At 42.1% G+C, this 19,941-nt stretch overlaps 1 protein-coding gene across 1 annotated transcript in view; it reads right to left on the bottom strand.

Moving 5' to 3' along the window:
- The window catches only part of CDH23 (cadherin related 23), a 677,284-nt gene extending 664,304 nt beyond the window's left edge, over positions 1-12,980 (bottom strand). Inside the window, exon 1 of the mRNA XM_081954507.1 lies at positions 12,914-12,980. The gene's annotated coding sequence lies outside the window, so the exon portion shown is untranslated. The remainder of the gene's footprint in view (positions 1-12,913) is intronic.
- Between the last annotated feature and the right edge of the window lie 6,961 nt (positions 12,981-19,941).

Below are 19,941 nucleotides of genomic sequence, written 5' to 3'. Positions count from 1 at the left end.
CTCCCCACAGAGCCAGAGCACCTCCGCTGCCGCCGCCACCATCCCAGCATGCCTTTTTCGGCAGCTTCCAAACCAAGTTTTCCCACAGTGGCCACTCTGGGCGTACACTCTAAGGTTGTACACTCTGGGAGTATGCTCTGCCAGCAGCCGACTCACAACCATAGAATGTATGCCCAGAGTGTCTCCTGCCGGAAGACTCGGTTTGGAAGCCACTGAAAAAGCCATGCTGGGATGGTGGCGGCGGCAGCGGAGGTGCTCTGGCTCTGTGGGGAGAGCTGGGCCAGGGCATCATGAGGCTGGGGGGCATGCAAGCGGGAGTGGAACAGCCGCTAGTGCAACTCCCCTCTCCAGCCATGCAGAGCGCCTTTCACTGGCATTTCCAAGGCGCCAAACTGCAAGAGCCGGGCAGCGGCGAGCAGGCGATCACATGGCTTGGCGATACCCCTAGGTCAGTGAATGGCACTGTGCCCGGCTGGAAAGGGGGTTTACCAGGTGGCTGCTCATGAGCGTGGTCGCTTCATGGCTGTTGTGTTGCCCTGCTGTGACAGGGCAACACAGCCGTTCACCCATGAGGCTGTGCCCGACTCTTTGGGAGCCCACTCGCAAGAGAGCAGCCACCCAGCAACCCCAAAACAATAAGCCCTCCCCTGATAATAAGGCCCAAGCCATATTTTGTGTGTAAAAAGAAAATAAGACCCTGTCTTATTGTAAAAGTATATGTTTTGATATTTTCAACCTATTTTATTGGATGACCCCAGCATTAAGAGATAAATTAATCCTTAACCTCTTTTTTCACACCATTCACTGATTCACTGTCTCCCTATACAGTGTGTGTGTGTGTGTGTGTGTGTGTGTGTGTGTGTGTGTGTTGTTTTAGGGGGGAGCTGTGATGTTTGGTTTTAATGGTTGTTGTAAGCCCAGAGTGTCTTGTTTGTTTCCATGATTTTAATTGTTCTAATTGCTATTATATTTTGTAAACTGTCCAGAGTTTACTAAAGTGAGTAACCATATCAAATCTAAATAACAATAATAAAACAGACAAGTACCTGCCATATTATATCCCAGACTTATTAATTATCAATAACAAAGACAAAAAAAGTCTGGATAATGGACATTGTGCTACCTGGAGACAGCAGAACAGAAGAGAAGGAACTGCAGATAATGACTTTATACAAAGACTTGCAAGTAGAAGTAGAATGACTGTGGCAAAAGAAAGTGAAGGTTGCACTAATATTGAATAGGCACTTCTGGTACAATCCCAAAAACCTGGAGCACCTTTTGAACACCATCAGTATTGAAAAAAATTCATCACCAATCACCATCAATTGCAAAAGGTAGCTTTGCTTGGAACAGCTTACATCCTGTGGAAGTACCTTTAACATTATCAAACAACAATACCTGCCTATCCTATGTCCTTGATAGGTGGATAAAAGTGCCAAATCCAGTCTAAACATCTATGCTATGGATAGTATGAAAACAATCAGCAATGCTGTCGTAGTTAGCCATTAGTTGTCTAGGCCAATCTGCATGTCACCTAACAGTACTCCGTTGTTACAGGCAACCTGGCCAACTAATATATAGGCTTTTGCCTAAGGGGCAGTGGGTCATATTGGATGTAGACACATTTTTTCATTATTATTTTAACAAAAGACTTATGAGGCTTACAAGTATGAAGGTTAAGCAGTCAAATAAACCACTTCTTGTTTGTTGCAATCAAAAGATGACCCTCTTAACTATATCCAATTATATGTAATTAGATATTATTATACGCGAAAAAATCTGGATAGTTCTAGCAGAGAAATTAGTGTGCAGTCATGTTCTGAATACTACGCTCATCACTATGTGTGCTACAGATAGTCATGCTGTTTCTAGCATCACTGCCTTCCATCAAAAGCAGTGTGAAGCAGGTATATTACAATGCATCTGTTTTACAAAGAAGATAAGATCATTGTTGAATCCTCTTGAGATAGTGTTTGTTTCATTGTTCTATCAAATTACTTATTGTGCTTTTGATACTCAAGTATTTCTCTTGAGTAAAGAAATATTAGTCATAGTGAAATCCCATTTTATATTTTCTACTATACAGTGGGAACGTTTCAGCCATTCAAGTATCCTGCAAAAAATATCTCAATAAATTATGGTAAACCTATACAGATAATTATACTTTCATCATTTGATTTTCCTTGGAGGTTGTATGACTGAACTCATAGAAGGTTGCCTCCACTGTTGCTTGTATGTCATCTTATATTTCGTTAGTGTGATGAATTACATTGTGATTCTTTCTACAAATCATTTCAAAATTCTGGCTTAGCAAAATATTTGAAACAACCAAATATGATTTTGGTATGCACATCTGATGCTAATAAAAAATGCATTGTAGCACAATTTTTTATGTTATCAAAATGTAAGTTGCATTGAATTTAACAGGACTTACTTTCATAGTACATTATACTATTCACTTAATTAGGCAATACAAGCTGACTAAGTATATTGTCAAAATGTGCACACTTAGAGGAAAATTATACTTCAGGTAAGTAACAAGGAGAGAACGTGTATCTCTTTATAAGGGGCAACTTGCTTAATTGGATTGGAGAACATTACGGTGTTGTGCAAACATGAAAACTCAAGTCAACTAGTTCTTAAACTAACACACAAGGAATTGATTAATAGCTTGAAATAGCCCTGAGGCTGTTTCATATTAAATTCTCTATTAATCATATTATCAAAACAAAGTATTTGATATAATTCACTCCCCAAACACAGAATATATTGAGATTTTAATAGAGCCAGGCAGTTTCACTCTTCCATTTTGGAAATTCAAAATGATTCTAGTTTTTTATTCATTTTAGAAACACAGATATACTGTGTTATATTTCCTTTGACTCCCAAAATAAGTGCTTGGCCATTTGGGGGGGGGGGAGGTCTTATTATTTTTGAGGTGCAGGAGGAGGCTAGCATGGTCACCTTAATATTCCATCAAAAGGGAGAAAAACTCTTTTTATGTATTGTGAAAAAAGTAAAACAGCACTAAACAGCCAGCTTCTCTCAAACGCAGCCTCCCCACAGCACTGTCTTATGTTTAAAGATATTTACACATGTAGTAGGGCTGTATTACTATTATCCTTCTCATCTTTCCTTTTGATAAGGAAAGTTAAGATAAGACAAGATAAGATACTGTTGGTATCTTATGATTATATTATTTTGTTGCTTGTATGTACACAGAGAGCTTATGCACAGAGAGACAAATTCCTTGTGTGTCCAATCATACTTAACCAATAAAAATATTCTGTTCTGTTCTGTTCTGTTCTGTTCTGTTCTGTTCTAGTCTAGTCTAGTCTAGTCTAGTCTAGTCTAGTCCAGTCCAGTCTACTCTACTCTACTCTATGCTTCTTCAACAGTGATATCAGTGATCATCTTCAACTCCCACCCATTTGTTTCTTTCAACTGACTTTCTCTTCTCAGCAAATGCAAGTCAACTTTCCCCTAGACCCCAATTCATTAGTCACATTTGACATGGGAAAGCAACTTGTCTTCCTATCAGTTAAATACAATAATATCTAGATCTATTAGAAATTACAATTATATATATATATATATAATCGTAATTTCTATAATTATATATAATACCAACAGGTTAATTGGATCTTCTTCTTCATCAACATCATCTCTCTATATGCGTAGGGTGTCAGACACACAGCCTTCAAGAAATTGTATTATTTACATGCCAGCTATAAGAGTGGGAATCTAAAGGAAAATAGACCAACAAGCAAGGAAACCCTTTTTGATTCCATATGATATCTCTAAACAAAATGCATGCAAAACAGTTGTAGCATTTGTTTCCAGTCTGCAATTCAGCGAAATTACATGAAGTAGAAATTATAATGCAAGCCTATATTCCTAGTACAAGCAACGGTTTTTCTGATGAGGGTTGCATTTCTGTAGGTATAATGTACTGGAGGCATCATGGCAATAGTAGCTGGGCTTAAGAAAGAGGGTGGTACCATTCTTTATCTTTAGGTCAGCACTTTTTTTTCCTTTATTTTCCCCCCTCTCTTTGTGCTGAAAACTGCTAGGGAAGAGACGGGTTGCTTTTCATGGATAACAATATGAAATTAAGCTGAGGGCAATATAGTAGTCCCAAGGTCATTTGTCTCAATTGCCAGCACCATGGATACCTCTATTGAGTTCTATCGGCTTACTTCAAAGTCTGTAAAAATGTGCAGTCTCAGGCTTACTGTTGAATAGATATGTATAGGACTGCAGTTTCTTCCTCTTCCAAGTTATACATTTGTTCATCCAGCCAAACAGTAAATGTGTGGTGTTTTTTTATTCCTATCCATCTATCCATCTATCTATCCATCTATAAGAGCTGTGGTGGCACAGTGACTAGAATGCAGTACTGCAGGGTACTTCTGCCGACTGCCGGCTGCCTGCAATTTGGTAGTTCAAATCTCACCAGGCTCAAGGTTGACTCAGCCTTCCATCCTTCCAAGGTCGGTAAAATGAGATTGCTGGGGACAAGATGCTGACTTTGTAAACTGCTTAGAGAGGGCTGCAAAGCACTGTGAAGTGGTATATAAGTCTAAGTGCAATTGCTATCCATCTATCTATCTATCTATCTATCTATCTATCTATCTATCTATCTATCTATCTATCCTCTATCATATCATCTATCATCTATCTTCTATCTAATCCAGGGGTGTCCAAACTTGGGAACTTTAAGACTTGTGGACTTCAACTCCCAGAATTCCCCAGCCCAAGTTTGGACACCCCTGATCTAATCTATCTGTGCATGTCTATATATAAATGTCCAATTTAATACATCAATCCCCAGGTTTTGAGATGAATAAAAATGAAATAATTAGATAGAATGAACATTAAAGACTCAACTAAAATATAAGACTTTTTAAACATTCAGATGCGGGAAAGCCATTCCAGGACAATTTGAATTTATACAACAAGAAAGAAACATTTGTTTCCTTTCCATATGCTCTAAGGCAGTGTTTTTCAACCTTTTTTGGGCAAAGGGACACTTGTTTCATGAAAAAAATCACGAGGCACACCACCATTAGAAAATGTTAAAAAATTTAACTCTGTGCCTATATTGACTATATATAAAGTGCCGACTCCCGCCGAGTCCTGGTCTCCGTCCGTCTCCTCCTGCTCCGGTCCTCCTGGTGACTCAAGTCGCGACATCTTCTTCTCTCCGCTGCTGCGCACACTGTGCTCGGGCGGGAAGGAAGTCGGAAGATGATGTCCTACTGTGATAGGTCCAGGCTGGAGTCTGGACCAATCACAGCCCGGACATCAGAAAAGTGGAGGGTGTCCCCCTGAGGAGCGCCAATCGGCGCCCCTGCTGGCCGAGGGTGGGGTCAAAAACCCCACCCCCCATACCCAGGACACAGTCCGGCGCCCGCCTAGTGGGCGAAAATTTGACATTTTTTAAAAAAAATCTTTCGAATTTTTCAATTTTTCCCACGGCACACCAGGCAACATCTAAGGACCAGATAGTTATTACTAGCCTCACCTCAAAATACCCCACACCTCTTGTATATTATAAAATATATTATCAAAAACGATGGGATGGGTTTGGGTCTTCCGTGCTCCAAAACATCAAGGATTCTTGAAGGATTCTTTGCCAAACTCTACTTCACTTCTCCTTTTTAGCTCTATTCCATCTAGCATACCAAACAACAATAACAACCTTCAAGCCCTTGGGAAGAATTCTTTTATCATCATCCATAAAATACAGCATAACTTTTAGCAAGCATAATGAGATAACATTCTTCTACTTTAGGCAATCCGAACACTTTAATCTGACTCAGCAAATCAGTTCCTATAATCTTAATATGCAAACAACTTTCCAAAGGTTATTTCATTTCCATCTTCACTCAAACATTCACTTCTAGTTCTGAAATCACCAGTTTGCCTGCCTTGGTGGTATCTTTTTAGCAGTGCAAAATAAGGTTACTGTTATTCACACATGATCCAAAGGAGATTACACTGAACATTTAGGCCTCTGGAATGCCTTGAGCAATTTCAACCAAACTTGGTACACAGATGACTTACTCTCTGGAGAAAAATACTGTGGGTGGGTGTGTTCTGTTAAGATGTAGCCTGCTGTGCCTTTAAATGACTTTTACTGTACTGCCATAAAATGGCTTCTACTGTACAGTACAGTGGGGTTGCCATGGTAATGGCTTCACAGTACTCCACAAGGGGGGTCCCTCTGTTAAGGGGGAAAATCCAGCATTAGAAATTATGTTTGGTCCAGACATTTCCCCCCTATAAATAAATACCCAGGCAACACTGGGCTATCAGCTAGTAGTTCGTAATTTCCCCTAAACAACTTGCAAGAAGATAATTCCAGAAACAGAGGGCATTAACCGGTCAAAATATGGCTTCCTACACTGACCATTCCTGGAATTATTATATTTAGCCACCAAGTATAACTGCATGTTGTCAAAATGCTGACTTTGTCTCAACCTTTCTCACAGAAAATTGAAATATATATTCCTCTTCATGGAAAAGATGCCATTGCAATCTCTATTTGATTTTCTTATACAAAAAACAACAACAGCTGACCAGGGCATCAACTGACAAAGCTGCAAATGCCAAATTTGCATTTATTTTGCCACATCTGGCAGAAAGCAGATTCTCTTCTCCTAACAACTATTTGAGGGAATTACGTTACAGTTTTTTATGTTTTAAAAAGTGCGCACAACTCTTCCACACTTGGTAAACTCAAGTATAAGTATACTCAAAGTATAAAATGTTTTATTGCAAAGAGGGACCAGCCACTCTCTAATGTTGCTATGTGAAAGGATGTACCCTTAACACTCTTTGCTACTTAACTTGGAAAAGATGCTAGATCTAGGGGTTGCTACAGTAAACTCATTACAAATGAAATTTAAAAGCAATACATCATCCATTATTTGATATTCTCCGTTTTGGGGAAGGAGTCCACGTTGCATATAAGCAGTATTTTAAAACGCACAAAGGCTCCAGATAGCAAGGTAATTGGAGCTCTGGATGTGTCCCTATGTAAAGCTTTTCACAACCAATAACATAATATTTTTAATAATTAAGAATAAGCCTGATGAAGTATACTGAGCCTCTCTTACCACCCTTCCCCCTCAAAAAAAATAATAAAAATAAGATAGATGATGTCGCTGGAAAAATGATAGTGCCATCTACTACAGTAGTTTTTTAATTTAAATTTCATTCCTCTTATTATTTTCTTAACATTCACCAAAACTATTTTTTTGCCCCTTTTTCATTAGCATTATCAGGAGACTAATGAATTACTGATCAATTGTCGAAAGATTTTGATATTACAAATCAGATGAACCAGGTTAATACTTTACCAGAATCATTACAGAATTTCATAGATCACTAGGAAATCCCAATAATATAGGCTAAACCAGGAATTGATTCTTTTTTAAAAAATGGAAGAAGGCTTGCTAAACCACTTCTGTATTCTTGCCAATAAGATTACTAAAGTGTATGTTTGGAGTGTTGAAACTTTGCATTGGAGAAGACCCCTCAGAATATCATTGATAGCCAAGAAAACAAACAAGTAGATCATTTGCACATATTATATATCTTACCTCTTGAGAAGGCTATAGCGCTGTGAAAGGTAGAATGAAAGAAAAAAGGATGACCAGCAACAAGGTGGATGAAGTCAAATAAAACAGAAAGAGGACTAATTTGAAAATAGATCATGCTTGAGATGGTATATCTAGGCAGTCGCTAAGAGCTGAGACCAACTTGATGTCATAATCAATCAAGAACAATAAACATCTGTGTTGTAATTAAGAAGTCAATTTCAACTTGAAGGAGATTTATTTTAAAAATATTTATTTTAAAAGTAAATATATAATCCTGAAGGCTGCATAAATAAATCTCTGGTATACAAGAAGCATTACTTCTTACGTTTGTAACCTGCTGTTTCTCCAGCAGCAAAAGTATAAATAGTTCCCACAACATTTTATCCTCACAACAATATTACGAAGCAGGTCACCCTTAGGAGCAATTTCTGCATTCAATAAAATATAATCTGTGGCTCAGCGCATAATGCAAACGCAAGCAGCATGGCCATTTTATGATTCAGTGTGTTGTGTGAATCCTGGCAGTTAGGTTAACTCGGTGAACTATGGTACAGATTGATCTCAATTTGAGCCCAAGACAGGCCAATCAGTGATATCATGATCCATCAAAATATTCCAGATGGGGGAGCAAAAGAAGGTAAACAATTCTATGATCATTTGCAACATCTTGTCAACCCAACACACACACACACACACACACACGTTATGCTAATTATAAGAAATTGGGATGCCAATGCTACATCTACAATAAAGGGAAAAAACAATACAATTCTGCCAAGCAAATTCAATATTTGCAGCAAAATATTTGTATCTAGTAATCTAAGAAGTGGCTAAATTCATAAGCAACTGGGCATCCCTGGAGAGAAAGCACCAAATTCAAATTGACTATATGCATTTTCAAGCAAAGATGGAAAAGTTCTGATTAAATTATAGGAACAAATAAAATAACCAAACCAATAAGATATGGCCTCAGATTTTATATGATCACCTGGTGAAAGTAAAGAACAAAATTTAATGGATTACATTTGCTATGTGAAAGACTTGGGGTTTAAATGTGTATTATTATGACAGATGAAACAAGTAAAAATATTCCAAAGTGCTAAAAGAAGGAAAATAGCTGTCTGTTGAAAAAAGCTAAAAAAAAAACCTAGGAAGAGCAGAAGGCAATAAATGAAAAATTTACCAAGATCAAGAAGTGACAAGAAGTTATAGCTAAAGAAGCAATGGAAAGAGACTGAAGATAACATAAAATGAAAAAGACAAGAGAGTTATTTAATAAAGTTGCAGAAATCAGGGGATTTATTCAAAAGTGGGTATCATAAAAGTCAAAAAACAGAACGATCCACAGGAGAAGGAAGATGGAAACAGGAGGCAGCACAAATATATAGATCACAAAACCAATGATATATGCATGTTTGGACAGTGAACAAACACCAGACATTTTAAAGAGTGAAATTTAATGAGACCTAATGTTCGCAACAAAACTGCAGGAGCTGATGAGACTGCTAAACTATTTAAAATTTTGCCAAATGTGGCAGCTCATGTACTGCTTACTGTCCATTACAGAAAAAAATAATGGTGGTCAAAGGACTGGAAAATATCAAGTTATATTTCTAGCAACAAAAAGGGAACTACTGAAGAATGTTCAAATTATCAAAAAAATATGCTAAATTTTAAATTTTGGGTTTCAACAATACATAGGAGAACTGCCAGATATTCAAGTTAGATTCACAAGAGGCACACGCGTCCACATTGGTACACCTGATGAATAATGGAAAAGGCAAAGGAATTTCAAAAGAGAGATCTGTATTTGTTTTATGGATATTTTGATTGCGTATTGACACCAACGAATTATGGATAGTTCTTAAAAACATCGGTGATATGAGCCACTTCATCTGCCTATTGAAGGATCTATATGACAATTCAGAACAGCAAAGACAATTATAGAACAACTAACCAATTTGCAACAGGGAATGCTCTAAATTTGTATACTATCACCTTATTTATGAAACTGAAAGCAGAACAATACAGAGGCATAACCCTAATGATAAACATATTCTCAAAACAATGGTTTTCCTAACTATTACATATGACGATGAAAGCTGAATCATCAGAAAGCAGAATGAAAATAACTGAAATTGCAAGAGGGAAAAATATATTGTGGGTGAAGGAAAACCAGACTGGCTGCTAGAAGTCATAATAAACTTTAAATATTTCTGACATATAAGAGTTGTTGGAGAAAGTTGCCTTTAAGAATCAAAGACAAGTAAAGAATGGGCTAGTAGAGAACAAGGTGGTTGATACTCTCCCTGACAAGAAGTCAAAAGAGCAGCAACTAAAAGATCCAATAAAATGATATCCATTAAAATATGGAGAATCATATGTGACTGAAGGACCACTTCAATTACCATTCCTAGCTGCAAAAATTCAACACGGAATTAAATTCTCCTGCATCTCTCTGTTGCCATCCAGTGGTTATCTTGATTTCTGCAGCCAGTTACTTATTTCAAATAATGAAATAATCAATCACAGCCAGCTACTTTCCCAAAGTCACCCAAGGAACTTAATAGCTAACTGGAAATTTAAACCTTGTTTTCTAGAGTCGTAGTGTAACACATAAGTTATTACTCCCATGATGGGTTTAGGTTTATAACTGTGACTAGTGTTTAAGAAAAGCCTTTGTGTGTGACTCTCCTCCGATATGTTTTCTGAAACCATCAACACAAGTCAAAATGCCATTCTTCCCAAACTGGGCTATAACTCACGGGTACAAACAAATGAAGTGTGCTTGTTCTCTGTTGCTTTTGGCCTCAACCTGCTTTTCCATCCCATGACAAGGAGTAGCTTAATCAATCCATCATCTGGCCTTATCAATATTTACTGGACTTATTTAGTCTTTCAGAAACAGAGGACTCTTGTTTTTTTTAATGTCTGATGCTATTACACCATCCTCTATTCACCCCAATGCTAAGAATAGTTATACAGGATGATTCTGGATGATGGGATCTAGCAACCAAGGATGGGCAATAACAACTAAGGTAGCTGTGAACTTCATAACCTGGGGGGGGGGGAGCAGGCATCTCCCTTCAGCGCAAAAGAAGCAGGTGCAGTGAGAAATGTCAGTTCTCAGGGATATTCACCCAGCCTGAGAAAAACACACCTGATGTAAGAAGCATTACTGTTCAGAGTTTGGTCCAGTGAAAACAGCTGTAGGGCTCAAGAGGGTGTAGCAAGTCAAAGAAACCTTAGCAACTTCGTTGTAGCTTTGGAATACATCTAGGTGGTGGCAGAAAAGCCGCCCTTCCCCTGGGCTTCAGATCCATCAAGACCTGTTGTGGCGTTTCCTATTTCAAGACCTCTTTCCCATCAATAACTTTTCCTTGAGGTGTAACTTCAAATAGATGTGCTTAAGAGCACTGTGGTCCCAAAGATACCAAGATGCCACCTGGGAATAAACATAAAATCTACAAGCAAGGGACCTTGAGCCGTGAGGAAGGCAGCCCCAAAATAAGAAATGAAAATTTGGTGTAACTTTGAAGAGGCACTGAAGATACTGTTTATGAGTTAAGAAAAATAAGTATAAGGATGAAAATAATAGAATAGAATAATTTGGCTGAAAGTGAAAACAAAACTATGATGTAAAAAGGACTATGTAAATGAGAGGGTATAAAAGAAAAGACCAGGACGATGCTTTGTTCCTATGTATAGTTTGTATTAAAAAATAAATAAATAAACTTGATTTTTTTTTTAAAAAAAAAAGGAAGGCAGCCCCAGTGAAAGGGCAAAGTCACTTGGCCAGAATGTCAATTAGTTTTAGTTGTGATAAACTAATTTTAGACAGAGAAATTATGCTCCCGGCTGCCACCTCCAGTTTAAGGAGTGCCACCAAGTAAAATTAGAACTGTGCTATAACCTCTCCAGGACTGAAGGTCTATCCAGAGAACTGAGTTTCACCTGTTTTGAAGAGGATCCTCCTAACCATATCACACTGTTAAGGGCATTGAAGCTGCAGCATTAAAAGGGGTTCTTCTGACCCTCTTTAAAAACTCAGGAACCCTCTGACTCTTTTGCAACAGACCATATCATCTGCCAAACTTCAACTTCTTTGCTAAACAATTGAACAATTGTGCCATTTCATGCCTTTAGCCTACAGCCCCCTGGGTCTTTTACAGCTGGACCATTTCCTAATATAGAACTGTTGTTGCCAGCGTTGGGGGGGGGGGGGAGGTACACTTTATTCAGAAAATGTTTAAAACCCCAACCTGAATAAAAGGGGAAGAACAGGATTTGCCAACCCGATGCATTTCTTAAATATTTCCAACGCAACTGATTTAACTGCATCCAAATCCCAACTTTTGCAGTTCTCTTCATTGCCTCCAAACAATTTCCAAACAGCTACCAAGTCAAAGAAGCAAAGAAACTAACCCCAAGCATGTTTAATCCAAACTTACATTCTCCAGTAACACCCTTACCGCGAAGAAGAGAAGCCTGAATTAAATCTATTCCCTAGGCACAGAAGGAAGAAGAAACAAAAGCATTTTTTATAAGTTCATTTTGTTTGGTTTTTGCTGGGCAAAAAACCATCCTTTTTGTGATGTCGGTGCTTCGCGCGGCGCATCCCCTTCCTCTCCAATTTAACGCTGCCACAGGCACAGCCTCTATTAAAAAAATTTTAATCTGCTTTCGGTATTAGCGATTTCATGTAATTTGATTCATTATTTTGGTTTTTCGGGTTGAGTTCGCTTATGCTGCCCGGGAGCCATTCATAAAGCACTCCCAGCCATAATCTTGACATCGCATGTTTACTTGGAAACAAGTCCCTTGTGGAACCCAGGCTTTTACTCCCTGGTGGGTTTAGAACTCCGCACGAGGAAGGATAACAGGCAGGCACCTTCTTCGGAAAGGTAGAGTAAAACCCGCCCACCTTGCGCAGTGTGCAGACTTACTCGCAAGTAGTAAACCTTACCTGCGCCTCAACCCCCACCGAGCCCCTTTTCGGAAACAGCTCCAGGGACGCGGATCGGGTTGCCTTACCCAGTTATAGAGTTCACCACCGCCTTCCGAAGCAGCCCGTTACAAACGGCAACTTCCAACCGTGACTGTAGTTATTTCATGGCTGGGGTGTGTGCGTGTGTGCCCGTTATTAACCCCCGAAGCCGCTGAACCGCGGGGGCCACGAACGAAACGCCCCCCAAAAGGAGCAGGTTAAGTCTTAAAGCCGGGCGCGCCCCCGAAAGGACGCCCGCTAACTCTTCCCGCCGAAGCGCGAGAGAGGAAAGAGAAGCCCGGGAACTTCGCCTTACCTGACGGGCAAACGGGACTGACCGAACGCTTTCCCGGGTCGGGCGAGAGAAAGTGGCGGAGCTCCAGGGAATCCTAGCACGGCGAAGAGGTCGAAGGAGCGGAGCCAAGGAGGTGGTTGCCGGCACGGGCGCCGCCAGCGCGGGGAGCGCCTTCGCCTCCTCCTCCCGTGTCACCTGCCTCGGCTCGCCCCGCCGTCCGCTCTCCTGGCTTGCCTCCGCCTGAGAGGAGCCTGCTGCAGAGCGCCGTCCCCCCCCCCTGCCCTGCCCTCCTCCTGCTTTCCCCCTCAGCCTCACCTCGCCCGCGTCCTGCCGCGAGGCTCCCCTCGGGCGTCCGCCGGCTCCTCTTCGCTCGAGGAGCGGACCAACTTTCGCGCGTGACGAGAGGGCGAGGCGGAGGCGTCGTTTCCCGTGGGGCTGGGCTTGACGAAGGGCGAAGCAGCCGGGCGTCACGGCCCCGAGTGGAAGCCCGCTGCTCGGCTTTCTGAGGCGGCTGACGGGGCGCACGCGGGAGGTGGCGACCGCCTCATTTGTTCTTCGGGAGGGTGGAGGAATGACTTATTTCAGCGCGCGAGAGCCGAATCCCGGCTTCCCTCTGACTTGAGGCGGCCGCGGGACTTGCTGGCTGCTCGGGCGACCCCTGCCATCACCCTCAAGTCAAGAGGAAGCGGAGGAGAGCCCAGTGCGCCCGCGCGCTCCTGTTGGCGGCGAGAAAAACGGCTCGAGGACGGAGCCGCCCGTCAGCACCTCCTGGAATTGTTGCTGGACGAAGAAATGGGGAAAGCTCCGCTGTGGGGATTTTGCAGGGAACTGAGGAGCAAATATCATGGGTTTTGTTATTTGATAACTAACATAGTTAGTTTGCATTTTAATCTGATTTATATTCTTTCTTTTCGAGTGATGTTCAAGATTGATTAGCTTTTAACATTCCTAAACTGATAAACAAGCTGGAGACTAGTTCCTGATAAGAAAAGTTTGTTAGTACAAATTGGGGTCTGGCTTATCTCTTGTGAACCCTAAACAACCTTTCTCCTTACAATGTATTCCCCTTCACACCTCATTGTAATAAACGTGTATGCTTTTATCCTGTCCAATCAACTTTCCTCTTTCAGGTTTCTTTATGTTCACTGTAAAAGGGGATGTAAGCTAAAGATTGGGGTTCCCTCTTTGAATGAGAGGAATCTCTTTTGTCTGAATATTCTGATAAATTGTAATAAAATGAGCTTCCTGTGTCAATTTGTCTCATTGGAAAATATGCACACCGAAGCAGGAGCCTGAAAAAGACATATTTGGCCATCAGAACTCTTTAAGGCAAGGGGCTTGTTCTTGCTCCCCCTTCCCCACAAAGCTTAACCCTCCTTTAACGGTTTTGGAAATGGGGGTGGAGGGATAGGCACCACTCCAAAGTAATTCAGCAGACCTCCTCTCTGAGGAAAGCAACAGCTGCTGAATCCGCTAAAACTAATAAGTGGGTCCCACCCTCACCCTCCGCTTCCTTGCACAGCAGCCAGTGGTGGATGAAGGCCCAATGGTGCCCTAAGCACTGACAAACCTTGGTGCCCCAATCCTTTGTACATACTGTACAAATCTTCATTGGGGGTTTTCTTTCTTAACTTTGTGGTGCCTCCTTGGGCCTGGTGCCCTAAGCACCTGCTTAGTCTGCTTAATGGTTAATACACCACAGTGGTGGGATTCAGCTGGTTCGCACCACTTCGGGAGGACCGGTTGTTAATTTTCTGAGCAGTTTGGCAAACTGGTTGTTAGAAGAAATCACTAGGGCAGAGAACTAGTGATGGGTTGCCAATTTTTTTACTACTGGTTCAGGCGTGCATGTGCAGAAGCGTCTGGGCAGGTGGGCGGAGCCCGATCCAACCCAAACCAGGAGCAACCCACCTATGCAGAGAACCAGTTGTTAAATTACTTGAATCCCACCACTGCACTGGCAGCAGGGTTGTAGAGCAGGGGTTTCCAATCTTGGCAGACTTTAAGCCTAGTGGACTTCAACTGCCAGAATTCCCCCGCCAGCCATGTTTTTTCCCCAAAACACTGACATGTTCAGAGTACTTTGCAGTCTGCTAATCTGAGATGAGCCTAGGGCAGTGGTGGGCAACCCGCGGCTCGGGAGCCACATGCGGCTCTTTACACTCTTTAATGTGGCTCTTCTGTGTGCCGGGTGCCCGCTCCCCTCCCTCCTCTCGGGCTTCGGAGGGAAGCTTCTGCAAAAGCCCAGGCGAGTGACAACCAATTTTGGTCCTATGACTGCAGAATGCTGCAAAATACCATAAATGCAGGCCAGTTGTTGAGTGTTTCAAATGTGATTGGAACACTCAACAAGGTGACCACAGTGTGTGTGTGTGTGTGAGTGAGAAAGACAGAGAGAGGAACAGAGAGAGGAACAGAGAGAGGGAGGGAGGGAGGGAATCAGAGAGAGACTGACAGACAGACATACACACACACACAGACAGAGACAGACAGAGAGGGGGAGGGAGGGAGAGAAAGATAGACAGACAGAGAGACACACACAGAGTGAGTGATTAAGTGAATGAGTGAGAGACAGACACACCCACATACACAGAGTGACAGAGAGAGAGGAAGGGAGGGGAGAGAGACAGAGGGAGAGACAGAGACAGACACACACACACACACACAGAGTGACAGAGATGGGGGAAGGAGGGAGAGAGAGACAAAGAGCCAGAGAGAGAGAGAGAAAGAAAAAGAAAAAAAGAAAGAAAGTGGGAGAGAGAGATGAAATTAAAAACAACAACATACAAACCTGACTTACTCAAACTATCCAAGGAAATGCAAGGCCAATGTTCACATTAGTGGTTGTGACTTTGTCAGTCAATGTCAGGATGTAATTTTCTCTACATTGTAAGGCAAATTTTACGGAATTTAACGTTATCGATAAATAATATCGTTCTAAAGTTTTTGTTTTATTAGTTGTGTTATTTGTATCCTCCCGACCTATGTGGATACTTGCATGCAGAATATTCTCAATAAAAACTTATTGAAACTAAAAACAGTGTACCATCCTATGTATTTTCGGTTTTAAAAATGTGGCTCTCAAAGTAAATTTCAATCGTGGTTTTGGCGAGATTTGGCTCAGTTGAAAAAAAAGGTTGCCCACCACTGGCCTAGGGGAAGAGGAATTCTGTTTTCTCCACATAATTCTGAAGTTACAAAAATCAGGATCTTACAAGACCAGTTATAGCATATAGCAGATTCTCTAAGTAAGAGCTCTGTTGACTGAACAATTGTTGAGTTGTGAACCTGTACATCTTAAAGGTAAAAGTTCCCCTCGCACATATGTGCCAGTCATTCCCAACTCTAGGGGGCGATGTTCATCTCCGTTTCAAAGCTGAAGAGCCAGCGCTGTCCGAAGTCATCTCCATGGTCATGTGGCCGGCATGATTAAGCACCGAAGGTGGATGGAACGCTGTTACCTCCCCACCAAAGGTGGTTCCTATTTTTCTACTTGCATTTTTACATGCTTTCGAACTGCTAGGTTGGCAGAAGTTGGGACAAGTAATGGGAGCTCACTCTGTTACGCAGCGTTAGGGATTCGAACTGTCAAACTGCCGACCATTCTGATAGACAAGCTCAGCATCTTTGCCACTGAGCCACCACGTGCCTTGGACATCTTAAGAGCAGCCTTTTCACAACCTTGAGCATTTTCAATCTGTGTAGACCTGCTGGCTGGGGAATTCTGGGAGTGGAAGTCCACCAGGCTTAAAGTGGCCAAGGTTGGAGACCCCTGCTTTAGAGGGTCTCTTCTATTGTCGCCCCCTCCCCCTTTGAAGTAGAATTGTCCCACTTGGCTACCTTTCCGCTCTGCCGTGCAGAAACCAACCAGGTGAAGCTCTCTGGCCAGGGAGACCTGACCCAGTACTGTAGATGTATGTGTCCATAGGTATGCATGTGTGAGAGAAAGTTCAGTGGAAGGAAAAACTTTTACTTTGCGCCTTAGGAGAGGAGCAGGCAAGACACTTAGAAATGAGCAGCTGGCTCTGGAGAAACGGGACCAGAGGTGGTATTCAGCTGGTTCGCACTGGTTCAGGCGAACCAGTAGCAAAAGTTTGACCTGATTTGCCAAACAGGTAACGTACATCTGGCTGGTCCTGCATCCAGTCGCTGGGACCCCATTGAATTTCTGGCTGACACATACTTCATTTGAGCTGCTCCAGCCTTTGCAGAACACAACATTAAGCTGCATGGACTTCAACTCCCAGAATTCCCCAGCCAGCCATGTTTTTTTTTTTTCAAAACTGACATGTTCAGAGTACTTTGCAGTCTGCAAATCTGTGATAAGCCTAGTGAAGAGGAACTCTGTGTTCAACACAGATTTAAAATGGTCAAGGTTGAGAAAAGGCTGCTCTTAAGATGTACAGGATCACAACTTAACCATTGTTCAGTCAACGGAGCTCTTGGTTGCAAAGTACTCTGAACATGTCAGTTTTGGGGGAAGGGAACCATGGCTGGATTTTTTTCCCTTTGGGATAATGACTACATTGACTATTTCATTTCTCTGGTATCCTAATGTAAAAGTTCAAATGACTTTTTCAAAATATATTTGTTCCTATTCACCTGCAAAATAAATAAATATTGAGTGGCCCCCTCCTTTTCTAAAACAAACCACATTTGAATTAAAATACAAATAGTATTAAAACTAATATGAACAATTAATTAAGAATCTGCAGGTTGACTTAAAGCTTCCTAAGGGTGGGGGGGGGGGCTTTCCCCCAATTAGTGATCTGAAGACAATCGTACTGGAATGAAATATGCTGTCTGAATTACTGACCTCAATTCTGCCTTTGTTTTCAGTTACATGATTTCCCTTCAAGAAAGTCCTGAGGTGTCTCCACACCCTTGGATGCTGTCAAAAATTCAGATTAAATACTATTTTAACACCTGTATAACTGAGGACAACATCAGCATGTCTTGTATGTGGACTGGGAGAGACACAAGGGTAGAGGGGAAACAAACTCGTGAAGGTGCATGTAGGTGCCATGCCAAGATGCAAATGGGGAAAAGGCCACTGTCATGCCAAAGAGTAATGTCATGATGTCATAGTTGCCAGCTCCTTATAGGCCATTTGCCTGGTTTTCTCCTCTGTTTTACTGATGTCCTCAGCCATCATGGAAAACAGGATCAGTTAGCCAAACTCCTCCTTAAGCACATCTACCTCTTGCATGGAGTACCGCAAAGAATCATCTTGGACAGAGGGGTCCAGTTCATGGCTAAGTTCTGCGGGGAGTTTTTGCAACCCGTTGGGTTGTCCCAGGGCCTTAGCTCGGCTTTCCATCCAAGCACCAATGGTGGGGCAGAGAGACTGAACGCTGTAGTAGAACAGTACCTGAGGTCAGTGGTGGGATTCAAAAAACAATTTACTACCAGTTCTGAGGGCATGGCTTGGTGGGCGTGGCATGGCTTGGGCATGGCTTGGTGGGCGTGGCAGGGGAAGGATACTGTAAAATCTCCATTCCCTCCCCACTCCAGGGCAAGGTTACTGCAAAGTCCCCATTTCCTCCTGATCAGCTGTGACTCGGAAGGCAGAGAATAGATGGGGGAGGGGCCAGTCAAAGGTGGTATTTATCGGTTCTCCAAACTACTCAAAATTTTCACTACCGGTTCTCCAGAACTGGTCAGAACCTGCTGAATGCCACCTCTGCCTGAGGTGCTAGGTGAGCTACCAACAATCTAACTGGGCAGACCTGCCATTCGCAGAGGGGCCCTACAATAATGCTGTTCACAGTAGCACAGGATTAACCCTTTTCAAAATAGTAAGCGGTATGGACTTCATCCCAATGCCAGAATACCCAAGAGAACCCCCCTCCTCAGTCAGTTTGACTGATTGGCTGTCAATGTTGAGAAAACATAAAGAAAGCACTAGCTAAAGCGGTGCAGACCTATAAGCAACAGGCAGATAAACACCGAACCCCACAACAGCCGTTCCAGGTGGGGGAGAAGGTCTACTTCTCTACCAAATACTTAAGGCTAAAGCTCCCCAGCAAAAAGCTGATACCTATGTTCATGGGGCCATGAATAGGAGACTTTCATTTCAGGACTCTACCTATTTTTCCTATGTTCCTCCTCTCATTAATTCATATTGGCAAGGAATTAAAGAAACATGGAAAGACTTTTGACCAGAAATTGGCAGGACAACGTATCTAGCTTAGTCTTTTAGAAAAGTAAAGCTGATGAATGATTACCACCCTCCTCTGTCCAAGCAGAGAAAGTGATTGACATTGACAAATGTAGCAGAAAGTGGCAAATACAGACACCCAATGAGATGGTGAATATCTGTTCTTGTCCTTCCACCTTGTCTGAAACCCAAAGAGAAGTTGATGCTGGAGAACCAGTAAATACCACCTCTGACTGGCCCTGCCCCCATCGATTTTCTGCCTTCCGAGCCCCAGCTGACCAGGAGAAAACAGGGATTTTGCAGTATCCTTCCCCTGCCACCACCACCCCAAGCCACAGGTAATAAAAATATTTGAATCCACCACTGATCATCAGCTACTGCAAATCTCCAAGCCATCACTCCTAGGGCATACAAAGGTATTACAAACAGGGACATGATGAAATATCGAGGGGAGACAGCATTTTCAAAGATGTAATGAACAGGTAGGTATAATATTCCCTCGACTGATGTCATTTAACTCTACCAAAAAGAACAAACAAGTAAATTTCTCCAAAGTGACCAAATTTACAGGCCAAAACACAACCTTTTCACAGGCATTTCCAGGAAGTTATTGGTCAAATGTTAGGGGATGAGAGCTACTATTGCTCTGTCTATGCAGACATGCACACGATGTATTTGTGTCTCCAATGCAGGGGTGGGTTGCTACTGGCATTACTGCCAGTTCACAACCCGTGCTAATGCGCTATTCAATGTAAATTGTTCTTTGTGCATGCGCAGAACAATTTACAGTGAACTGAGTACACGCAGTCACTAAAATCCAAAATGGCGGAGGCCAAGCGGCAGCAAGGGAGCCTGTTGGGGGGCGTGACAAGCCTGGGTCGCTGCCAGT

This window comes from Natrix helvetica, assembly GCF_964273705.1.
Source record: "Natrix helvetica genome assembly, chromosome: 5".
Lineage (NCBI taxonomy): Eukaryota > Metazoa > Chordata > Lepidosauria > Squamata > Natricidae > Natrix > Natrix helvetica.
The sequence above is the reverse complement of the archived record's forward strand: the minus strand, read 5'-3'. Positions and strand labels throughout refer to the sequence as shown.